This window comes from Tiliqua scincoides, chromosome 4 (genome assembly GCF_035046505.1).
Source record: "Tiliqua scincoides isolate rTilSci1 chromosome 4, rTilSci1.hap2, whole genome shotgun sequence".
Taxonomy (NCBI): Eukaryota; Metazoa; Chordata; class Lepidosauria; order Squamata; family Scincidae; genus Tiliqua; species Tiliqua scincoides.
The window spans coordinates 134901039-134920363 of record NC_089824.1 but is presented as its reverse complement, the minus strand read 5'-3'; the positions used below and the strand labels follow the sequence as shown (position 1 = coordinate 134920363).

The 19325-nt window shown below is 45.5% G+C and overlaps 1 protein-coding gene across 4 annotated transcripts in view; it reads right to left on the bottom strand.

Moving 5' to 3' along the window:
• EVI5 (ecotropic viral integration site 5) overlaps positions 1-10557 on the bottom strand; it is a 92314-nt gene extending 81757 nt beyond the window's left edge. For all 4 annotated transcript variants that reach the window (XR_010794438.1, XR_010794437.1, XM_066626622.1 and 1 more), the window contains exon 1: positions 10351-10557. The gene's annotated coding sequence lies outside the window, so the exon portion shown is untranslated. The remainder of the gene's footprint in view (positions 1-10350) is intronic.
• Positions 10558-19325: the final 8768 nt, after the last annotated feature.

Here is a 19325-nt window from a genome sequence, read left to right as displayed (position 1 = left end):
CATTTTTTCTACTAAGTTATGAATATGACAGCCACAAACAGGGATGAAAGAAACATCTTGACAGCAAACTCCATCCCCCATTGCCTGATGGTTTTCCAAGTACCACCAGAGGCAGAACTATGGCCATGACAGCTACAGAACAGACATTCCAACCAACAATAGCCTTAAAAAAGACATCCACTACCCCATTCTTGACTGCAGCCTGACACTCAGATCCAGGTGGCCATATCCCATGAAAGTACAGCCTGCTTCATGTTAAGGCTAGTCCTGCCTCACATTCCTCCTTTCCTTTATAGTTGTACAAGACATCTACTAAGTGGGGTAGTGACAAATCTCAAGTCATAAGAACAGCAGTGAAGTCATTACAAAGGACTGAAATTGAAGAGCCATCACAGAAGTGATATGCTCTAACAATGCTTATGACTATACCTATTAAATACCCTTATGTGATATAAATAATTATGAGATGTGATCAATTACCCTGCAAACATTCTATTTCAAGAGAACTACAAATGGGATACATTTATTGTGTGGGAAGAAATTACAGACAGAAGACCGAATCTCCAAATGTCATGTTCAGACTTCACAACATAGCATGTGTGATGAAACAAAAATAATTGAGAGCTTGTATTCACCAAGAACTTGAGCAATATTAAAGAGGTTAGCTTGCTGTATTCCAAGATGAGGAAAAAAATACCAATGTGCATTAAAAACCAGTTTTCCAATTAAGAAGAGAAAAATATTAAATACCTTAGTGCCTCAGCATCCATGGGGGGTCATTTCCAGAACCCCCGTGGATGCTGAAACCTGCAAATAATCATATCAACAGGTCAGGGCACACTAAACCCTCCAAACGAGGACCAGGGAGGCCTCCCTGACCCTTAGTAGGCCCTCTGAAGTCTCAGGAAGGCAAAAAACCACAACTTCTGATCGCATTCGGAAGTTATAGGTCCAGCTTCCACCAGGATCACAGGGGTTTGGAACCTGCGATTAGTTAAAACCAGGAGTCCCGAATCTCCTGGTAAGGAGGCCAGACCTCTATGTCAAAAATGAATATATTTCGTTTCAGAGAAGTGTACACAGTTAGTAGAAAGCTACAGGAATACAGAATATCCTGATCACCAGTTACTCTTTACACATTCAGTTCTTTAGTCTTACCAGCAATATTATATGAGCCCATGTTTACTTATTCTCTTTACCAATGTCTATATACTATTAAGTTGAAACCCATTTAAGCTGCAAGAAGCTATAAAGACTACCTTATAGTAAAAGCGTCCATTAAAAGTAAGATGCAATAATACAAGATTATCTTATCAGACTCCACTATTTGATTGACTTATCAGACATATTATATTTGTAGTTATCTACTGATAATTCCTTTTTTTTGATTAGGGTAAGCAGGATAAAATCAAAAACAATAAGAATAGACAGAGGCAAGGTCAGCCCACCATGGAGCAGGGTACACTTGCTGCTACAGCTGGTAGGTCAGAGGCAATGGTGAGCTGGGGTGCTGTTTAAGTAGTCATAGAAGCTTGCCTCTTAGCCTACTCCACTGGCAGTCATCCTTGCTTGGCCCTTATGAGTGGGCTGGAGGCAGCAGCTACTGCCTGACTGCTCACATGTCCATGCAAGAAAAAGGGCAAGCAAGTAGCCTGACAACTGCCACGACCAGACTTACTTCAGTCTCTTTCTTGGCTAGGCCCAGCTCACTTGAGAGCAAGGAAGTAAGAGCACTAGAGGAAGTGATAGTAAGAATGCTAACAGGAAGTGGAGTCTAGTGTTTTTGCTACGTGTCTGCTCTCTCTGCTCTGAGTTCCCTGTTAGCATTCTCACTGTCGCCTCCTCTAGAGATCCTCCACCAGCTACCAGTCCAGGTTCTCACTGTTTTAGAGAAGCTTACTTCTCTGGGGAACTTCCTTTTCGAAGGTGCTTTGGGAACTTCCTTTCCCAAAACAAAGAAAAAGCTTCCCTTTGCAAAGTGTTTGAAAACAAAAAGAAGTGTGCCATAAGTGTGATGGGGGGTGGGGGATTTGAGTAGGGTTTGCTACTATCTGTGGTTTTATGTACCCATGATAGCAGCAGGAACATATTCCCTGCAGATACTGGGGGACATCTGTACACTTAGTGGTATTTTCATTCATATGCTTACCAACCCCTGCAACTACTGATCATAGCTATGACCATGTCTATCATCTGTACAGGTAACCAAGCAGCCCTTCAAAAAGTGCAGAGGCTCCTAATACAAGAGAGCCTACAAGCAAGGCCTACAGCAAAAACCAGCAGGAGCAACTAGTGGGAATCCAAGTCACAGGGACACCACAATTTGTCAGTGCTAGCAATTTATTTTTAATAGTCCATGATTCAATTTACAGAGGTATTTGCTTTACAGTGGTGGTCTAGAACCTAGCCTACCATATTAGTGATGCATGTCTGTATGTCTAAAATGTAAAAATACATATTTCACAGATGCATATAAGAATGTGAAGCAGCCTCTATAAAACTGACCAAAGATTTACACAGCCCTGGCTATATTTATTTGGAAATAGGTCCCACTGGTTTTCCTTTAACTTGCTGTTAAGTCATGTTGCCCCAATGTAATTTTCTGCTCTTGGCTGTTCTAATTTTAGGAGAGAAAATTTAGCCAGTGAAATTCCATCTCCAATGTTGTTTCTCCTCACCTCATTATTTCCCACCATTTTCCAGTGCTAACCTAAGCAGACTTTTAAGACTGGGCCCAATACCTAAATCCTTACAGACGTAACTATCTCTTTGTGTTTTTTTTCTTTTCCACCATATGGTTAATTGTTGTGTTTACTTCCAGATAGCTGCATGGAATAGCTAGAAGCAATTCAGAAACTGATCTACCTTCTAGGAAAATAAAATAACTTTATCCCATTCTAATTTTCTCCAATTAAAAACAGAAAAAGCCATCTCCAGAAAAATATGTGCACAGACACCAGCTGTCTTGTTCCTGGTTTATTTTCAGTCTAGTCCATTATCATTCTTCATGCACTCTCTTAATGCAGTTCCTGACCTTCTATATGCTTCCTTTCTAGTCTCATAGGTGGAAAAAAGCATCTTATTTCTTTCTAACTATAAGCACACTGAAACTCAGCAAAAGCGCAACATGGAAACCGAGTCAAAGGGAAAGATGCAATATCACCTTAATTTAAGGAAGACATCCAATTATCACTTTTGGAAGCTACTCTGGCCAAGCCCAAATGCCCAGTAAATACCAGAAAACAAAAACATAGCAATGAATTATAAGTAATTTTTCACCTAAAATTAACAGAAGCTATACAGTACTTGTCTGCAGCAGCAAGAGAACAAGCACTGAGATCTGTGCTAGCACTTGGGTGTAGGGCAGGGGTCGGCAACCCGCGGCTCTGGAGCCAAATGCAGCTCTTTCAGCTGTCTGCTGCGGCCCCTCCAGGTGAAAGTGGCAAAGGGGGTAACAGGAGGCACCTGTGTTGGGAGGGCAAGCTGCTTCCCTCCACCCCCTGAGCTCACTGCCCTCCTCTCCCTTCACCCCCACCTGCCCTGCATTGGTTTCCCTTTTCAATTTTGCCCACTCTGCAGGCTTCAGGTTCCTGTTTTTCCCTTCCCCAACTCTCCAGCAGGACGCCGCCGCCACCCTCCTCCTCAGCCACTGCGAGCCCTTGCAGCCCGCCTTTCCCTGAGCAGGTCCCCACTCAGTGCAAGGAGAGGCTTTTCCTCCACAGCAGAGGAGACATCCAGTGTGTCTACTCAGTAGTAAGCCCCATTACAGTGGATGAAGCTTACTCCCAGAAAGGGTGCCTGGGATTGGAGCCTGCTCCTATGTGTGTCTACTCAGTTGTAAGCCCCATTACAGTGGATGAAGCTTACTCCCAGGAAAGAGTGCCTGGGATGGCAGCCTTGGAGCCTGCTCAAGGCCAAGCGCAAGGACGGGTGAGTGGGAGCCTGCGCCCGGCAGGTCTGTTCGTGAGCAAGCCCCGCTGTAGTCCCTGGGCTACTCCCAGGAAGGTGTGGAGGGCTGTAGCCTCAACCCCCTCCTGCGCAGGTCTACTCACAAGTAAGCCCCGCTGTAGTCATTGGGGCTTCCTCCCAGGAAGGTGTGGAGGGCTGCAGCCTCAGCCCCCTCCTGTGCAGGTCTACTCACAAGTAGTCAGTAAGGCTTCCTCCCAGGAAAGTGTGGAGAGGACTGCAACCTGAGAGCTCCAACCAACTTGTCTGCTCAGAAGTCCCATTGTAGCCAATGGGGCTTACTCCCAGGATAGTGTGGAGAGGGTTGCAGCCTGAGTGAGGGAGGACAGGCAGGCAGAGCAAAAGCTGGCCTGTGGCTGCCCCCCCCACCTTCCCCCCCCCCAGCTCTGGCTTCTTCTCTTCCCCACCTCTGGAGTCTATGTCCTTTTTTCCTTCCAGAAGGGTGCCTCTGGAAGGTGGGGGGAGTTCTTTAGTATCCATGTAAGATAAGCAGATGTCATAACCTACATATGTATTGGAATCCTGGTGAGGAGGTAGATGTGGTGTCAGCAGTGGCCCCTTTAAGGGTAAGGCCTGGGCATCCAGCAGAGTGTGCTGCACAGCTGCAGCCACTTGAAGGCCATAGGGCCCTCAGGAATATAAGGAGCACCTGAGGCAGGAAGGGGGTGTGGGTTGGAGAGAAGACTGACTGGGCTTATTGACTTTGACACGCTGACTGATTTGACTGACTTACTTTGGAATCTGACCTTGGACTGTGACTTGGCTTATTGACTTTGGACTCTGCCCTGGATACTCTGACTGACTTTGTGACTAATGGAGACACTGGCGTTTGGTGTGTGGCTGCTGTGCCCAAGACCTGCTGAGGACCCAGGGTCTGCTGTAGTGGTGGGAGGCTGCTGGCAGCAGAGAAGACCTCTGCAGGTTGAACAGGCGAGCTACCCTGGAGGTGGGGTCCAGCAGGACTGCAGGGCAGAACCGGGGTCATTAGTTGGGGGAAAGAAGGGGAACTAATTTGCTTAAAGTGGGCATAATTCTCCAGGCAGAGAATGGCCTTGGAATCAGGCAAAACACCATAGAGGACCAGGCGTCTGAAAACACAGGACAAGAATGTATGACAAAACTAACTAAAAGCTACAAGAGGGGGCTACGTTATAGGGGACCTATAAGAGCATAAAGGTAAAAAAATTATATATGCAGTGTTATCTTCATTTTAGATGTCAAAAGGGTTTTATGGCTCCTGAGGTTTTTTTTTCCTTTGGAAAATGGGTCCAAATGGCTCTTTGAGTGTTTAAGGTTGCCGACCCCTGGTGTAGGGGAACCAGTGCAGGTCTTTGTTCTAGGGCTTCCATGACACTCTTGCCACTATACTGGGTGCTACTACTGCCACTAGTTCTAAGGGTCAGCCTACCTAATGGGCCTTTACCCAGCCCAGCTCTGGCATCACCCCTGGCTGAGATACCTTAGGGCAGTATTCATCAAACTGTGGGTCGGGACCCACTAGGTGGGTTACAAGCTGATTTCAGGTGCGTCCCCATTCATTTCAATATTTTATTTTTAATATATCGGACTTGATGCCACCATAGTATGTGATTGCATATGGGGAAATGTTACAAAACTGTACTTTAAACAGATTACTACGTATATGCTTTTAACAATGATAGCAAATAGAACTTACGTCTGGGTAAGTGCAGGTAGGATTGCAGCCTAAGACTGTTCAAAATTTTCCTGCTTAATGTCACTTCCGGTCATGACATCACTTCCAGTGGGTCCTGACAGATTCTTATTCTAAAAAGCAGGTCCCAAAGCTAAAAGTTTGAGAACCACTGCCTTAGAGTCAAGATATCCTTTATGCTGGGAAATGATTTTCTGGCTGGTGGTCAAGTGTGTGAGTGCTTTTCTACTAAGTGCCACCTCAGGCAAGGGAGGGAGCTGCTAATTTAATCAAAGATGTGGGGATAGGGACTTAATCCTTTCCTGTTCATTTTCTGATCTAAATCCTACCACCACAATTTATTCCATGGGGGGGGGGGGGAGAGAGGTGAATTATAGACATGATACAGGCACTTATGTGGAACAAACAGAATCTTGAGCCAAACTATTTAGATCTAGGAAATGCTGCTGAAAATGATTGGGGACTAATTACACCCCCCCCCCCAACCTCTGGGCTGCTTTCCCAATCAAATTAGCAGCTCTCATTCAAACTGCATTTAGTAACAGAAGTCAGTTGCAGGTCATTTGGTATCATGCATAGTTCAGCCCTGAGGGTCTCTTCTAACCTGTCCAAGTTGAATTTCCCTAATTACCCTATAGTCCAGGAGAGTCAAACATAAGGCCTGAAGGCAGTATCTGGCCTGCAGAAGTTGTCTATTTGGCCCATATGATAATTGGGCTCTCCCAGTGCTGCCAATTCAGCAGCACTGATTCTGCTGAGGTGCTGGGAGAGACAGAAGGAGGCCTCAGAAGGCAGGAAATGCAAGGGGGGAAGACCAAGAGGTGTGATCGAGAAATACATGCCAGGAGAGCCTGATTATCATGAAGGCTACCCTTTCAGCAGTGCTCCTTCTGCTGAAGCGTGTCCACAGTTAGCTGCTGAATTGCAAAGTGATGCCTCAGTATAAGTGATGCTGCTAGAATGGCAGACTATGATGATTGGGTTCTCCCAGTGTGATAATTGGGCTCTCCCATGTCTTGAAAATATGATCAAAACTGACACATTTTCTTTTATCTTTTACAGCTAGTGAGTTCCTACATGAGAACAAAATGGTTATTTCTGGCCTTCATCTGCTTAATTATATCATTTCCTACTTAATGACATTTCCAGCCTCATCAGGCGCCATCAATGCTATTCAGCCCACTGTATGAAATGAGTTTGATACCCCTGCTCTAGTCTAATGAAAAAGAACTATTCAAATGCAGCAAGATGTGTATTTATTCTTAAGTCTTAACATCATCTCTCTACAACTGATCACCACAAAACACTGTAGTCCATTCCCACTTCCCTTGCTACCTTGTGGGGAATTCTACATATCCATTGTTTGCTACCTGCTTGCACACTGGAGGAAGGAAGACCACACCCCATCCATTAAAAGCATTACTACATATACACGGGTCTTATACTCCATGGATTCAGAAGTACATAGAATGTACTATAATGCACAGGAGTACATAACAAAGTTGGCACCAACTGCAGTAATGCAGCCCTCTGGAGTTCATAAAAAATTAACTCAGGCTGCAATCCTATACACATTTTCCTAGGAGCAAGCCCCACTGAACACAATGGGACTTATACAGAGTAGATTTTCATAGGATTGTGCTGTCAATCTCGTTCGAACTATGCACTTCTGCCTTACAATTATCAGCTTTAACCTCACTTATTTTCTAAGAAAAACCATCACAAGTCAATTTCCAGGAAACACTAACTCCTTCCATAAGCAAACTAAAACTTCCTGAAAAGCTGTCCTTGGACAACTTACAACATGCCAAGAATAAGAGTAGTCGACTTAAGAGGCAAAAAAATTATTAGAGAAAGCACTTTTTACAGGAAACATGCTTTGACTCAATCACTATTCCATGACAAAATTCTTATGCAAGCAGGCTAGTTTACAAAAAAGAACCAATCAAATTCTTAAAAGCTATCAGATTTGTCCAAACTGCACACTAGACCAAAAAAGGTTTACTGTACAAGGCTTTATAATGAATAAGACCAATTTTGAACCACCAAAACTAAACAGAGAGAGAAAAGTTAAATGAAGAGATCAATGTTTCCAATGCCTCAGGAAAATATTCTTAATTTCTTAAAACATAAACAAAACCTCTTATGAATTTTGCAGTGGTGACTGATGTTTATGAGGGGGGGAAATAAATTGTTTCCAATACCCCAGTATTACAATTTTTCCAATGACTGTTTGCTGCTATCTCTTGTGCAGTTTTGGACTGCAAGCCTTTTGGGGACAGGCAACTATACTGTCATTTATTTTTTCATGCTTTGTTAACTTGGTTGTTGAAAAGTGATACACAAAAACAATCACCACTGCTTCTACCACCTTGGAACACTACCAGCATTTAAGCAAGGGATCAGCATTAGTGAAGACCTTTCAGGTAGCAAAATGTATTTCAGTGATTCTAGCAGCGTTTGGTGCACCAAAGCCCGCTGAAAGCAATACAAATACCAGGTAGGTCAACACATTTTGTCTCTCTTAAATGACACTGGACCCAAATAAAACAGTAGATGTTTGACAGGCAATTCACTCCCTTGAGCAAGATTCATGCTTATCAACAGGATCTCTTCTGTTACACTGCAACTGTAATGGAATCTTCTTCATGTGGATGAGCAGTATCAATAATAAAACCCTACTGGTATCCCATAGCATTGTCTGGGATAGCATAACTTCTGGAGGAGGTGCTCAGAAAGAGAGAGGTCAAAGGCTGCCTAATCTTTTAACAGAGAAAACAGATCAGCCTCACCATGGGGTGGTTGAACTGAGCCAGACAAAAAGGGACCATGCTTACAGAGCTCATTTTCTTACATAACAGAGTGTCTTGTGGCAATAAATTTACCAAAGCTTAAGTGAAAGCTTGCCCTTCAGTAAGTTCATTACTCTTAATGTGCCACAAGACTGTGTTTTTGCAACACCAAAGGAACACAGTTAGCCCTCTGGAAGTTCTCCCAGATCAGTGTCTCAAACTTTCTGAACTCTATGACTGAGACTGCCCCCCTCCCACCCCAACCATCTGTTCTGTGGGAGAGAATGCAGATGATTATGCACACCATCATGTGCATGTGTAGCCTGCTGTGGCATGCAAGGATCTGCAGACAAGAGTGCTAATCTGGGAAACCTCCAGTACCCTCCCAAAATTACGCACAGATAAATTATGCACAGGTGATAGCAACTCTTCCCAATTTTCCTAAAACTAGTTGGGATACTGGGACAATCACACATCCAATAGGGATTCAAGAGGGCCCTCCGCTAGAAGGCATTCAACCTGTACAGTTCTTAGGGAGAAAGAAAGAGGAAACAAGTTCCTACTTGTAATAAGCTCCTCTCCCTCACTTCCTGTACATATACAACACAGTTTGAAACTCTAGCCTAAGAGCCAGTATGATTCAGACAAGGACTAGGGAGATCTGGGCTCAAACAAATTTCTGCTTAACCAGGAAATCTGCTGTACCATAAGTACTGCTTCACTAAATAGTACCTCTTGCTAGAACCACCACAGACAGTAACTGTACATAGGAGCAGGCAGTTACCCCACAGCTGGGATCTTACTCTGCACCCTCCTTCTCCAAATCATGCCCCTTTTCCAGGGACAGACATTTATACAGCCACATCTCGCTCACTTGCACCATTGTCTCAGCCATTCAAATTTCCAGCAGCATTCAGGTCAGTATCACACAATCACCTTGGCAGTGGGGTCAAGTACCGCCTGCCATACTGTGAAGCACCACTAGTGGGACTTGGACCACTGATGTGAGATTCTCAGCTCATCTGTCGTAACTCATGTCTGGCCTGAATCCCATATATCTTGGCCAATTATAGCTACTCTGCAGTTGGAGAAGGCACTCTATGCATAGGAACAACCTTGCCACACATATATTTGCTAGCCATGAACAGGTTCCAGGCTCAAAATGAAAGGGTAATGCTCCTTTTCCAGCCCCATAGAGCTGTAAAATCGACCTACACATCTAGAGGTAGTCTAACTCAGAAAGGTCTCTCATCCCTTTCTTTTTTTTGAGCCCTTTTCGCTATCGGAACCCAAAGGACACGGTGGCAAGGAAGAGAAAGAGGGAAACCCCCCCCCCCACAGGGTTAGGGCACTCCCCATGGTCTCTTTACCACCACAGAGAGGAAATCTGGCTGCTTGTGGGTTAGGGTGAGGAGGAGGAAGGAGGGCTCCCCTTGATGAAATCATGGAGCTATCTGACCATCTCTGAAGTAGCACACAATCAGTAACCCCCCCCCCCAAATTGCATGTTCTGAGAGGATTTTGCAGTCAATCCCCAAATCATGGGGGTGGGGGGGTGGGAAGAGGGGAGTAAAACACAAAAGACCCCTTGAATCGCACCAGGCCTGGAGAAAGGAGCAGCAAAAGCAGGCAGAGGGTGGGTGGGCGCCCCTGCCAGCCTGGACACTGCAGGGGGTGGGGGTCCCCCCAGACCCTGTCAGTCCAGACACTGCAGAGTGCCTGAGGCATTTGCCCCCCTTGCACCCCTCTGGGTATGCCACTGGGGGTCCCCATTGCCTGCCCTCCCTTTGCAAGGCCACCAGCCTTCCCACCCCACCGTCCTCTGGGGGGGTCGCCCCTTCCCTCCCTCCTACCCTCCGCCCCACAGGGACCCCATGGGGGGAGGGCTCGACGCCGACCTTCCCCCGCCTCTGGGCTCACCTTGGAAGCGTTTTCCAGGGAGGTGTGGTGCGAACATCAGTTTCCTGCGCAGCCCGGCCCGGCCCGCAGCCTCCACGGCGGCTGCTGCTGCTGCTGCTGCTGCTTCCTCCTCCTCCTCCTCGCACCGCGTCCCGCCTTCCTCGCGTCCCGTCTCCTTCCCTTCCTCCCTCCCGCCGCTTCCACAGCCCGCTCCAGCCTCAAGAAACCGGGCCACGTCCCTCGAAGAGCCCCGCGCGCGCAGGCGCACACCCCGCCTGCAGGCAGGCCCCTCGGCCGTCCAGAGCTCCGCGCCGCAGACCCTCCCAGCCTGGAGCCCGGGAGGGGAACCACACGAGTCCAGCGGACGCAGGGCTCGCTTACTTCCCAGGAAACAGCAGCCAAGGAGGGCTGCGCTCTCTCCGTTCTGCCTTCCCTTCCAGCTCGGTTTCTCACCTTCCAGTTCCCTGCAAGTCTGCAAGGAGAAGGCCCTTATTTCTTCCTTGCAGGGACGTGTGGTGGGGAGGGGGAGGCAGTGCCTCCCCACCAGAGTCCTTCAAGAAGCACCAGTGCCTGCGAGGTGCTCAAGCACTTACAACCCACGCGCTTTCCCCACCAGGGAGGCAGGTGAGGCAGTGCCTCGCCACCAGAGTCCTTCAAGAAGCACCAGTGCCTGCAAGGCTCAAGCACTCACAACCCACATGCTTTGCGCCTCGCAGGGCAGCAGCACTTTCAAAGGACTTCAATAGGGGGCACTGCCTCCCTGGTGGGGAAAGTGTGTGGATTGTGACTGCTTGAGCACCTCCCAGGCCCCAGTGCTTTTCGAAGGACTCCAGTGGGGAGGCACTGCCTCACCTGCCTCCCTGGTGGGGGGGCACTGCCTCCCCACCCACCACACAACCCTGCTTCCTTAAGGAGAAAACAAGATGGGAAGCTAAGGAGGAGAGGAATTGTAATCTCTCACTTTCCTCCCTTGGACACCTCCAGCCTACCCCCACTCCCACAAAAGCTCTGCAAGAGCCCCCTCATGGTACACTCCATCATGCTTTAAAAAGCACATGTGCAAGCAACTACTTAACCCCCTGGTGCCAGGGAAGAGACCCTACTGTCTCTTTCCTTGGTGCTACTTAATGCCCAAGTGAGAAAGTCCTGACACAACTTTGGAAAAAACAGGCCATCCTTGACTTGTAAAATGGCAGTGGGGGGGGGGGGAGCTGAGCTCCATTGCTACTCCTCAACAATTGCCTGCCTGGTAAGCATCTGGCTTGGTAGGCAGTGGTGGGGGAGCAGTGCCCGCAGTAGGTCCTCACTGTCTCCAAGGCTGGGGACAGGCATGGCCTCTTGTGTGGGCCCCTGGGCACATGCCCCACCAGATGCTTCACTGTGGAGCCACTGTATCCATATGAGTGAATTAATACTTTCACTCTCAACCCATCACTGTGCCCTCTAAATGGCCTGCACTGGTGCACAGACGCCTTTTGCAGCTGGGCAGCATCATGACACTGCTCCCAGACGTTAGCCAATGATGTCATTGTGTCATTGCTGAACTTCCAAGTTCCTGAGCTCTGCGCAGTTCAGCTAAGTGGTACACTCAGCTCTGCACCTTAGAAAAAATACTGACCACCACTCACATCTCATATTCTGTTTTGCCAAGAGGCTGAGGCATGCTCTTCGGAGGGAAATCCTTAAGCCCAAGCATCCCTGTGTACTGCATATTTAGTTTAGCCCAGTGATCCCCAGTGGTTGTGACCAAAACAAGCGTTGCTTGGTTGTTCCTGAAGGCTTTGGGAAGCAATGTTCCCTGTAATACGCACAGCTAGAATTGAACTCCCCGTAGCTTTCTTCGCAGTGCTCCAGAGCTCAGCAATGTCAACCACTTCATCACTGAGCACTCCAGAGCATTATTATTATCAATGCATACCGTTCCCATGGGTTGCCGAACTGAGAGAAAAGCTGTATTTAGGGTCATGGTCAAAAGTTTGAAAAACACTGGTTTAGCCAGGCCCTCAGAGAAACCAGACTACTTTAGTTCTATTCACAAAGAGCCAACGTTAATGTAATATCAGAAAGACTGTCACTCACCAGGCAGCATAAGTGATGGAACACTTGTAGCAAACTCAACCAAACACAGGTTAGAGCTCAGGTTAAGGCCTATTTAAGGTAGTGGTGATGGTGGCCAAGGCAGCATCTTTCACCACCCCCCATTGTTTCTACACAGTGCTGGCTAGCAGAATTGATCCAAATGGTACAGAGTCTACAAGGAATCCCTGAGGTACAGTCTTCAAAAGTCTCAATAGCCCACTGTGATCGGTTTGCACTACACTCTAGAGACCAAGTTGCTCACATCTGTTCTGACTCAGATATCATTGCTGTCAGAGAGTTGGAGCTGAATGGTTCAGTTACTACAGATACCTTTCAGATGGTTTTTTCAGAGGATGTGGACAGGAAAGTTTTAGACTGATCATGTGCATGACAGACCTGGGCCTGGGCTGATGGATGACCTATGCAGGAATTAAAATTGAGAGGGGGGAATGTAACTCTGTTGAGATAGTTCTGACACAACTATGAAAAACAGACCACCCTTGAATTGTAAAATGGTAGTTGGGGGGAAATGACTTCCATTGCTGCTCCCTCACAATTGCCTGCCTGGTGAGCATCAGTGCCAGCAGCAGGTCCTCACTGCCTCCAAGGCTGGGCACAGGCATGGCCTCTTGTGTGGGCCCCTGGGGACATGCCATATCAGACGCCCCACTGCGGGGCCACACTATCCATACGAGTGAAAGAATACTTTCATTTTCACCCCCACCACTGTGCCCTCTAAGGGGCCTGCACTGGTGTGCAGACCCCGTCTGCAGCTGGGCAGCATCGTAACACTGCCCCTAGATTAGCCAATAATGTGCCTGGATATTTCTGTGGCTTTCAGTACTATCAGCTATGATATCCTTCTGCATCTTCTCACTGGATTTAACCTAGTTTTATACTGCTATGCTTGTACTGTTCTTTTCCCACTGGTATGTTTTGATTTTTGTTGTTTGCTACCTTGTAGCTTTAAAAGGCAAGATAAAAATTTCTCAGGCAAACCAACCTATGCAGACTTGGGAGTCAGCCTCACTGAACTGTGCAACCAGATCAAATGCAACTTGGTGTACTTGGAAACAAGTTCCACTGTGAATAATAGGGCATTATCTCAGTCAATTGTGCCCCAGATTGCAACCTTACTCTGAGTAAATGTGTACAGGCTACATAAGGGCAATCCTATGCATGCTTATTGGGTGGAAGAGTAAACTTGCTCAGGTGGGGAAAGGGATTACTCCAGATTTAACATACCCACGGCTGGAACTTTATGGAGCACCGAGTAAGAAACACTTAAGAAAAGCCTAGAAAATCAACAATAAGACTATCTTGTGGCAATTGGAAATCTTGCAAGTGGTAATTTTTAAAACATGTACAGTATTAAAGATACCTTAAGATTCCTACCTTGACTGGAAGATCCTGCAGTATGAAAGTGCTTGAATGGTGCCAACCTTTGATCAGTTGAGACAACATTGCCAAGTAACATCTTGCCTTTATAGCAGGATTTGTCATAGACTTGTAATTTTGTTTGAGTCAAACAATTCAACATTCAGTTGGAAATATTACTGCCTTTTGCTAGCAGAGCCTTATCTTCTTAGAGCGCAATCCTGAAGTTCAGATGGTTTGGTGCAAGTCCCTTGTGCTGACCCCAGAGTGTTGTAAACGTGCCATAAAGCACATTTGTTCCTCCTTGAGAGTTGGCTGAGCCAGTACATTGAAGTGTGCTGGCTCATGGAGGAGGAATTCATCCTCTGCCGTTCTGAGGAAAGGTAAGTTTGCACCTGCCAAGGGTAGCCGGTGGCGGGAGAGTGGAATGGGGGTGTTTTAGTGTGGAGGAAGGCAGAGGAGGGGCAGACCTGGAAGAGGGGTGGGACCAGCCTAGGCCATATCCTAGCCCCCCTCTGGGCCAACCCAGTGTTCCACCAGATTGCTCAGATTTGTGCCAGTGATTTCGCTGGCGTAGATCTGAGTAGCCCCATAGGGGTGGCAGTCGCACAACACAGGGTAAGTGGAAATGTATCCCCTTTAAATTGCATGGCAGCCACTTCCTAACCTGCACTGGATACAGTGTAGACCAGTTAGCCTGCCTGTTCCAGTGTAGGTTAGGACTGAACTGCCCATCACAGGTTGCTACACAGAAGAAGCTACACACAACAGGCTCAGAATGTTTTAATTTTAAAACATGCACTGATCAGGCTCAGTGTTACCAATTAAGCATCTGTAATCTAGGGGCTGTACAACACCCCACTACTGTCACACACTAGGCAGGTCTTACATGTTGTACCATCTGCGGTGACTTCAAACAAGTCAGGCAGGGCTGGTTCAAGGGAACATTGTTCCTGAACTCACTAGCGCCCCCATCCATGCTGCCTCCCCAACAGAGGTGTGTGGGCATGCAACTCACCTCCTCAGCCTCAGTTTAAAAGTAGAGGGTTCACAATTATGATGGTGGCATCCATTTCCTTGGGCAATTCACCTGCTGCTCTCACCTCCTCTGTAAGCAAGAAGATGGCCCTGTTAGCTGATCTCCTCTCAGCTAAGCAAGGGGCAGAGAAGCAGCTGATGACTGTGATCCTGTTCCCAGTTAGGAATTAGGATTGTTACCACCACTAATATCTACCTTCCCCTACCCTAGGATATCTGTTTCCTCCTAGCTTTATTCTGAAGTAGTAAGAAAAGCAGAGTAGAAACAGATATTGGTTCTAGGTAGAAAAACATTGCCAGACATTGGTGATGCTTCTCCCTGTTTCCATGTTCTCCTGCTTTCATAGCTCAGAGTCCAGGTCATCCGCTACATCTGGGTAAGTGGGCTGTAGCTCACCAAAACTTATGCCACAGATACATTTTATTAGACTTTGTAGTGCCATAGCATTCTTTGCCATTTAACCTACATGCAGCACGTTTTATTTAAGACTACCCAGTCTTATTCTTAGCTGTACTGCAAAACCTTCAATTAATTTAACTAGTAATAATATAACTGGTAATGAAAGTTTCAGCCAATTACTTCCTAGAAGGTCAATTCAGAGAAATCTCAAATTATAGAAAAGATTGCCCAGTGTCCAGGAAAAACCTGGTCTGCTTGTCTGCCTTAAACATCAGCTTGGTCTGTCGAAATCAGAAGTTAGTTTTTCACTACATTGTCTGCAGTTAACATTGCAGTTAAGGGCACAGTAACAGAGGTTAATAAAAACATGGCAACTCTATTAAAGGCATGCGTACTTATTTTTGAAGTTATTGTACAGGGGAATGAAAAATTTAAAAAGAAAAATACCCTGTCCATCAAACATGCATTAATTTTATTTCAAATCAAACTGTAAGTTTTCATATTTCCTTCAATATCTCCAAAAGGCACCTACACTCTATCAAGGTTTGAATAATGAAAAGTTCCTAGATATAATCAGTCATGGAAAAGGAAGATAATACATCAGCTACAGTTTTTTACTTAATTGCCACAATAATGTCAACTGCAAGTCAAAGATGCTCTTTATCATGTCCGTGAATAGCTACACAACAGGACGTCATATCAAGGAAGCATTTCAGTGTTTCCATAGCTATTTGATTTCCTTTGTAACAGGTGGAGTCATTATCTCACTATAGGAAACACACAGCACAGCAATAGAATCTGACCTCTTTTGAAGCACAAATTGTCCTGTTATTTAAGAAAGAAAGAAAAAAAATATTGATGTTCTTCCCATCACATCACCAGAGAACTGGCCCACATAAAAAGCCAAGACAGTTTAAGCCAGGATGGAACCAATTCTAAACAAGTGTTTTTGCATTATATAAAACTACACCCAGGATTACCTATTACAAACTACAGAACTACAAAAGTGGTTTCTACTTGGCCTTAAACTTCCAGAGAAAAGTGAAGTTTAATATTAGACCAAGAAGAAAAAAACAACATCTTTAAAAGCAGTTATTGTTTAATTCCCTCAGAGCCTTTAATATTGTGTATTTTATACTCTTCAAGAAGGAATAAATTTCCAACTAAGAGAAACATTAATATTTTGAAAACATGCATTTAAATGTCATGACTTAATGAAGAAGACTATTCTTAAGAATATGCATTTTTTAATTTACCTCTTTGAAACTTCGGCGTCTGGAGACTGAACCCATTCTAAAAACCAACCTTTCTCCAAGTTAGGAAAGGAGAAGAAGAAGAAAAAAAGGGGGGAGGGAGGCACTTATATCTAGTACTCCCTTAGAGGTGGGGCTTAAGTGATTGCCGATTTCTGCTTATGTGATCCTTCCCATTCCATGTAGTACTAAGGTTGCAACCCTATACATTTTCCTGGGAGTAAATCCCATTAAACACAATAGTACTTGTGTATGTATTGGCTAGTGCTGTAATTGAGGTGGGTTCTCTGACTGATGTTGGAGAGTAAGGGCCCAATCCTGTCCAACTTTCCAGCACCAGTGTAACTGCAGTGCAGCCCCGAGGTAAGGAAACAAATGTTCCCATACCTTGAGGATACCCGTTACTGCCTCCCCACCACAGGATGCAGTGCACACCCCATTGGCACGGCTGCACCAGCACTGCAAAATTGGATAGGATTTGGCCCTAAGTGAGGAGTAATAGCTTTTCAAAAACTTAAAACTGCCCTATACATATTTTCTCAGGCTGTATTCCTATTCACACTTGTTTGGGAGTAAGCCTCATTGGAATTCAATGGGACTTGATTCTAAGTAGACAGACCTATGTTTGCAGTGCATCAGTGGGAACTCAATGGAAGTTACTCCTGAGTAAATGTAACTACATCCCATTCACGCTTCAGTGTAACGCAGTGAACTCAGGAGTAGTCAGCATATTTGTGATTAACATGCACAAACTGGATTATATTTCTGTAGCATATTGCAACTTTTTTGTCTATTGTGAGCCCTTCGGGAACAGGGAATCTTCATTTATTTGGCTATGTTAACTGCTTTGTGAACTTCTGTGGAAAATAAGTATATAAATATTTTTAACAGTAATCATAATACTACTGTGTTTGAAACAATGCTTTTTTATCTTACTAGGATTTTTAAAAAAATGTTGATAGAAATTCAGATAAAATTCTGTTTTATTTAGAGAGATGTGGAACAGGTTTTCTTGTGTAATGTTTGTTTCTTTGTACTAATTGAAAAAGTACTGTAATTCCCAGCTCTGCTACAAATAAAAATAAGACTTACTTCTGAGTAGACCTGTTTAGGATCGTGCCCTTGGATTTGTAGCTTGATCTTCAACACTGTTATTCAAGCAAGGTTTCAAAAAAGTCAGTCTGCAATCCTATATACCCTTACCTGAGAGTAAGCCCCACAGATCAGAATGAGACTTACTTCTGAGTAAACATGCATAGGCTTGCACGATGAGTTCCATTGTTTAGTGGCACTCACATCCAAGTAACATCATCATCATAATATAAGTATGCACGGCTTAACAATGGGGATACATTCTGCAAATCCTGTCATTAGGAGCATCTGTCATTCTCCAGACAACTGCTAATGGCAGCCAGGTCAGAATGTCTTGCACAGCCCTGTAACATCCCAGAATACCTTGTGGGGCTGGGAATCCAGGAAGAAGATGGCTAACTGGCAAAAGCGTCCACTGAAAGTGTGTGAAACACCAGTTAGCCAGCTGACCCAGGAAGGAAGCTGCCCGGTGAGTTTTGCGGGACCGCCATCGTATATATGTGGTCAGTTGTTCACCAGAATTTCGCTACATAGCGCATACCTATAATAATATCAAACATCTCAGTCCAAACATTTGGGGGGCTTTGACACCACTGCTATAATAATAATTAAAATATACTGTTTTTCAACAAAAGTGTTCAGAAAGTGGTTTACATAGCAAAAGAAGATGTTTCCTGTTCCAGAGGGATTCAAAATCTAAAAAGATACACACCAAAGATACCAGCAATAGACCTTGGAAAAGGGGCTACTCAGTTCTGCTGCTCACTAGGTGACCCCCCTCCCATCAGACAAGTCAGGCGCAGCTTGACTTGAGTCTAATCAAGAGACTCCGCTCCGCTCATAACATAATGCTATGCTAGGCTGAATAGAGCCAGTTGCTCTCCCCTTGCTAGATGTGAGAGCCATTACTGAAAAAGTGCTTCACACCACAGTCGTATGCACGACTACTCAGAAGTTAGTTCCACTGTGTTTAATGGGGATTACTCCTAGAAAGTGTGGATAGGATTGCAGCCTCAGATAGTGACTGGCAGGAATGGGAACTCAAGTCAGGTAAGTCAAGTCTAAGTCACAAAATCAGCAGTTTTCGCTGAGTCACCTGTGCTGATGACTCAGGAATTGACTCGGGTCGGAGGCCACTGACTTGGCACTGGGTCCCTACACATGCAGACTCAAGTCTCTCTGTGTCTGGGTGTGCTTGCTTACTTTTTTTTGTAGCGTGAAAGACCTCGTGGAGTCATCACTCAGACTGGGTGAACAGCAGGGAGGTTCCAGCCAGGGGGCAGGGAAGGGTTAATGTTCGCTTTTGCATCTGGGGGGGAAGACAGGAGGAGGCTCTCTTCTCCATCTCTGAAGGAACTGATTGCACAGGCCTACAAAATTGAGGGTCAGAAAAGTTTTTCCCAAACTTTATGTTGGTTTGATATGAATTTGGGGTGCCGATTCCAAAAATGGCATCCATTTTGCCTTATCATGTCTAGTTTTGGAGATATAGTATAGCCTCATTTGTGAATGGTTCAAGCAGCTTCTTCATGAGGAAGCCATGGTGTAGGCTTCCTCATGAGGAAGCTGCTTCAACCATTGACTAAAGAGGCTATGCCATGTCTCCAAAACTAGATGTGATAGGACAAAACAGATGTCATTTTTGGAATTGGCACCCCAAATATACCCTGGAATTGGTGTAACGTTTAAGGAAGCGAAATGTGTGTTGGCCTGTGTTATCATAGGATGAAGGATAGGCAGTCTGATTTGTTCCTTTG